Source organism: Cydia fagiglandana, chromosome 2 (assembly GCF_963556715.1).
Source record: "Cydia fagiglandana chromosome 2, ilCydFagi1.1, whole genome shotgun sequence".
NCBI lineage: Eukaryota > Metazoa > Arthropoda > Insecta > Lepidoptera > Tortricidae > Cydia > Cydia fagiglandana.
Window position 1 is genome coordinate 11637781 of NC_085933.1, and position 6278 is coordinate 11644058.

General features: G+C 39.4%; 1 pseudogene; it reads right to left on the minus strand.

The window, feature by feature from the left end:
* Positions 1 to 3589: 3589 nt before the first annotated feature.
* LOC134672548 (uncharacterized) lies at positions 3590 to 5868 on the minus strand (annotated as a pseudogene).
* Positions 5869 to 6278: the final 410 nt, after the last annotated feature.

The following is a 6278-nucleotide window of genomic DNA, read 5'->3' on the forward strand; positions in this document are numbered from 1 at the left end:
GCTAACTATGTAAACAAACCGCCATATTGAAATTGTCTCTGAATGATCAATTTACTAGTGATGGGCAAGACTCCTACATACTACTTTACTATTGTCAAACCATATCGAATAATAAAATACCAAAAGTAAAAAACAAGTAGTTACTTATTTTTAATTTGTATAATCACGATCAGGAGACAAATTAGTACTTAAGAATCATGTATTGATGTATTTTTTAACCGTGGCGGTAGGTACAGAGCGTGGGTTGGGTAGTGTGTAGCGGGTTTATATTACAAACTTTAGTCACAACACTACCCATCATAGACAATTGTAGAATTTAAAAGAAACAAAACCGCCATTCCATCAGGTCCTAATAACCTAACTTATGAAACCATTTTAAACTTTTAATTAAATATCCAAGATACAGTTACATATTTATGTATTTTACGGAACGGACCGTTTCAATAGTGTATATGTGTATGGTTTCAATGGTATTTGATGAGGTGGTGTGAAAATTCAAAGAGAAATAGTGATAAATCAAAATTGCGTTGTTTGTTTACATAGTTTGCAAGTTCTATTGGAATAGACTTTACGCGATTTTAGTTTAACTAGAAAGTCACTGTTGAAAGACTTCCTTCTAAATACGTCCCGTCCGTATGATTTGAGCTTTGTTTTTAAAGAGGTTATTATCCTATCTAAGTATAGTTTTTATTAAGTACGAAAGTATACAGGTTCAGCTGGTAAAGTTTAAAGCTGTAAAGAGTTAGTAGGTCGATCTATTCTTGACCCAATCGATGTGCTCTATCGTTGTCTCTACCTACATAATTCATAATACTTCGTACTTGTACCGGACTCCGTGTGGATGTGGCGTCTGTCTCCTTTTTTTTTAATCATTTTTTTAATATCTACTAATCGCGTGTCGGCTCTAGACCAGGGGCCAATTTCTCGAAAGCTAAGATAAGTCTAATAAGTGTGATAAGTAGATAAGTCTAATATTATTTGTGTGTTGTGCCATGGTCTACGTTCGAGAAAATGGGCCCCTGTAGATACTATGCATGGTGCAATTGCTGCATTTTCGACCTACCAATCCAAATTATTTTAATCAGCTTAGTTGCAATGATACCTCCAAAAGTGCCTCAGTATCCGGATATTAACTTCCACGCATAGTCTCTCAGGTATTATTGGAATGATTTCCGCTATAAAATAGGATCCCACGGCATTGTTGTTAACGTTTACCAAGTTCAACACCTTGAAAATCAGTGTATTGTGATCTTTCTTTTCGAATATTTGCTATAGACTTCGAGGGCAAGGTATACTGGCGATGTGCTCATATAACCGAGAGGAAAAGTTTTGTGAATTAGGTAGCAGGGTTCGTCCTTGAAACGAGGTAATGTATTATGTATATTACCGATGCCATAAACAGAACCTCTAATAAAACACCCGCATACTGGTAAAGGGTTACAAATGTGAACACAAATGCTATACAGAGGGCGTTACAAAAAGATATCCAAGTTCAGTGAATTTCAGACATAAGATAATATTTTAATTAAATCTATCTTCCCTGGCCAGTTAACATGGACGTGAAAATTGAAATAAACAAAATTATACTAAGCTTACCTGTCATCATGTCACCACAAAAACAAAACAAATAATAAGTACCAACTCAAAACAAAAATAATACAAATGTCTCTGTTTGACCCAATGGTTGACTGGTAGAGAATGCCTTTTGGCATTAAGTGCGCCATTGATATTTTCTTCTTTATTTGTGCAATAATCCTTAAATAATAAAAAATATACCCTTCCTTTTTTAGGGTGCCAAAAAGGTAAGTACTTTTTTTAGATTTACGGCTCGATTCCGAAAATGAATTAGATCTCTACTAGACCTCAACAAGTTACGATATGGATAATTTAAAGATATTTGTAAGATAGATATGTCAAATTTGACGTTTCCGCGATTCTGGAGGTCCTCTTGAACGATTTCGACAAGTTATGAGTTTATGACTTAGATATCCAAGTCACATCTAGTCGATATCTAATGTAAATCTACATAGTTGATCTCTATATCGTTTCTAGATCTTGTGATTATCTCGTTTCCCGAATACGCGTGTAAGTCGATTAATTCGACATTACATAACAAAGTTCAATATGCATACAAATCGCATGAGTATAGCCGGAGCAGCTAACAAACTTCAGACAAACCTGTACAGTTGCTCCGAGCTGTGATGGCTCCTCTAAACGATGGGCCAACGCCGGCCACTCCAAAGGACGAAGCCATGCGGTAGAATGAGATAGCAATATCACTTGCTCCCTCTAACGCATATATGCGTCCCTCGGAGTGGCCGGCGTTGGCCCATCGTGTAGAGGAGGCATGAAATCCAGGGCAGGGATGTATGCTAGCTTACCCACGGTTGTATAAAATTCCCCTTCAGCAAAAACTCAGGGTTTCCATTAAACCGCTTATGTCTATTACCCGTTGACATACATTCAAAACGATCTCCACAGCCACGAAGTTTTCTCAAGTGTTTTATTAGCCTACAGATGTTGTAAGTGGGCCAAGGTCGGCCGTAAAGATTTAATGACCTGCATGGGCCTTGTTTATTTAGGAAGGGCTGACTTTTTGTTTGTTCGTGTTAAGAATTTTAGTGAGTGCTAATGTGAATTATGGGGCATTGAGCTAAGAGTTTAAACATAGGTATGATGTCAGCGCACTAAACTTGGGTATGAAAAAAAAGTTGTAGATATAGGTACTTACATACAGGATTTTGATAATTATTTTCAGTATGCTTATGATCAAAAAGGGCCCATTATGGACTAGGAAAAATATAACATTGAGGTACGCGCGAGCACACGTTCACACGTGCATAAATAGTCCGAGGACCGGAACTCAGCTAATGGCTAAGCTAACGAGGTAGTAACCAGGATAAAGCTTCAGTTGAATCAGACAATGCGAGTTTCCGCATTACAGAGTTTCCAAAGGCGAGTTACAGAGTAGACGTTTAACTATTAGGGCCACTTGCACCATCCCAATAACCCGAGGTTCAGCGGTTACACCGTTAACCTAGTGTCAAATTGTACTGGTAATCATGGTAACTCCAAGTTAACTGGTTGACCCCAGGTTAATGGGATGGTGCAAGTGGCGCTTAAAAATGAATTCGATTAAGTATATTATTAAGCAAATTAGTGATTATTTTCAAGAAGAGAAGTTGTTTTATTAAAAAAAACTCATGAATGGCTTCCTTTTTTCGTCAATTTATTAGCTGGTACTTCACTGCTTTTTATTAGATACAAAAAGTAGAGAGCTAGAGAGAGACTAACGAGCCTGACGAACAAACTTGGAAACTGGTTGGCATATAAGTAAGGAGACATACGAGTAGGATTTGTAACGGACCGTTCTGCAAACAATCGGAATACCTACCTAGTACCTAGTACATGTTTTGGCATGCAGGCTATGTTAGCTACAAAAATTAGTAAGTACCATACTTTACCCAAAATAAATACCAATTTATAGCCAATTTGCACAAAATCGGACTGAACGGAATCTTTTAAATGAGGTCCCCGCTCAACAAAATGTTCTCTTTGCCCGAAACGAATACCTAAAGGTTACGAAACGATGGTTACCTACCTAATGTTGCTCCAAGGGGCTTTTATATGGTCCATTCTATTTCCATAACAAACTCATTTGTATTCAAACGGTTAATTGTATGTAAGTAGAATTAATTATACATTTTTAAGTCTTGACTGGCTAGAAAGTTTTATTTACATTCAAATAAAACTTTCTTGAGACGATCAAGCGCTCAATGTTTTTTCTTAGTTATAACTAACCTACCACCTACCTATCTACCCTACTTTACCTACCTACTTTGTACCTATAGGTACAAATGGTACAATCGTATGCGCTCGCGGTGTTCCTGTTAAGAAAAAATTGCCTTGCACCTTACTAGGTACCTGCTACATACCTGCAAGGCGTTCAAACGAGGCACACCGCGAGCGCAGGCGATTGTACCTATAGTTCGTTTTTTTAGCATTAGAAAGAACTTGCAAGAAGGTAAGCGATCTTGACATGTCTTTTAATTGAAAAACGCTTTTTTAAATTTAAAAACTATTACTTATGAAAGCAGAAGAATATAAATGATTGTATTAGATTCATAATTGTTACATATTTGCCGTAACTTATTTTTAAAATGTGTTTTTCAATTAAAAGGCACATCAAGATTGTTTACCTAATTACTAATGCTAAAAAAACGAACTATACTTAAAACCTACTTACCTCTTACTTGATTAATCGCGATTGTCGATTGACCATCAAGCATGAGCATTTTATGCTATAATTATGATATTTTGTAAATTGGAACTGCTAACGTACACCAAACTCTGGAACTCCTTTTCAACAACTTCTTCTACTTAGCGTTATCCCGGCCTTTGCCCGGGTCCGCTTTCCTACTTGCTTTCCTCCACTTTGCGCGATCCTGGGCGTCGTCTCGTGTGAGCCCGTTCACGCTCATATCTGCTTTCACGACATCGAGCCATCGCTTTTTTGGTCTGCCGCGGGGTCGGGGGCCGTCAAGGGCTAGGTTAAGGCATATGTTTCCTACGTAGTCAGCTGGCCTGCGGCAAACGTGGCCGAACCACCGGAGGCGACATTCTTGGAGCTTCTCCGCTACGTCACGGACTGCGAGGCTGCCACGGATGTACTCGTTACGGATGCGGTCAGCGCGCGTAACGCCGCACATCCATCGCAGCATCTTCATCTCTGTAACGCTAAGCTCCTGAACATGCCTTCCAAGAACCGGCCACGTCTCGGCGCCATAAAGTAGGACTGTACGGATAATGCACTTATACACTAGACCTTTGAGTCTAAGCGGTATTCTGCGGTCGCAGATGACTCCTGTGACCTCCCGCTATTTAGACCAAGCCGCGCTGATTCGGGCTCGGATGTCGTGATCAATGATCCCGGACTCATGCAGTACTGATCCCAGGTACTTAAACTTGTCTGTTTTCACGGCAGGTTCGTTCCCTATGTTTATGGGAGTGAAATCCGTACTTCCGCAGGCCATGTATTCGGTCTTCGCGACATTTAGCTTCAGACCTCCGTTTTCTAGCGACCCCTTCCACTGGTTCACCTTTCGCTCCAATACCTGTTTGTCCTCGTCTGTCAGTGCGATGTCGTCTGCATACATGAGCAACCACGGCGGTGGGTCTTGTAACTCTGCCGTGACATCGTCAAGCACCACACTGAACAGAAAGGGGCTCAGAGCGGAGCCTTGATGAACACCAACTTACTTACACACCAACTCCTTTTCAACAACTATTTATGTATTTTACTTCGTTAGGCTATGATCTACTGAAGAAGTTTTTCTTATAAGTACCTACCTAAGTATATTATTGTTTATGGAAATGGTCACAAATAGGTAGGTACGTTGCTAATATCTGTTGCGGGTGTGGCTCTGTTTTAAACTATGCCTGTCCCAACCCAATCATGTCGTCCTTTTAATTCAAACAAACAACGGCAAAACGTTACTTGTACAGACATAAAACGCAAGCAGGCAGCAGTAAACCCCGGGATAATAATGGGCCCTATTACCACACGCTTAATATACCCTCACGGTCACAATTAATCCAATTTGAATAGGTTGTTTGCCTTAACCGCAACGTATTCCAGACGCCGCCTTACGCAACTTTGCTACAATGTCGCTACTATCTAAAGGAAATCATGAAAATGTATGGGTTTACGTTAGTTCCGGATTTCGCCACCGGTAAAAGCAATGTGGTGTTGCTATAAAACACTTTTTAGTGTCTAAATCAAGGCTTTTTCTCAGATAAATGTTATCGCGAACTCGTAATCTTTTTATTGTTTGAATAAAGTACCTACCTATCCATGTTACGTTCCATTTCACGTTGGGATTCTTCGTATGGAGCGCATTGGTAGTAGTGAGTAGTTTTGGCTGCGTGCGGCTATCAAACCGATAGTAATATGGATCAAAACTAACTTATTTAGGACCCGGGTATGTCCTTAAACTACGTCCAAAAGAAAGGTATGGGCACTATGCATGTCATTTCGCTTTGAGTGGTAGGTAGGGCACAGCACAGCGGATGCTGCGGGTGTCATTCCAGATCCAGAGCATCAGAGCACAACTGAGGAAGTAATACCTTACTGAAAACCGCAAAATATGACGCAATCTTTAAAATAATAAACTTTTAGTAGTAACGAAATGCAATCAAACCCTTATATTTTCGTTATTTTTGTATGAAACTTGATTTATAAAAAATACTGTCTAAAAGCCTATTTAATGCAGATTATA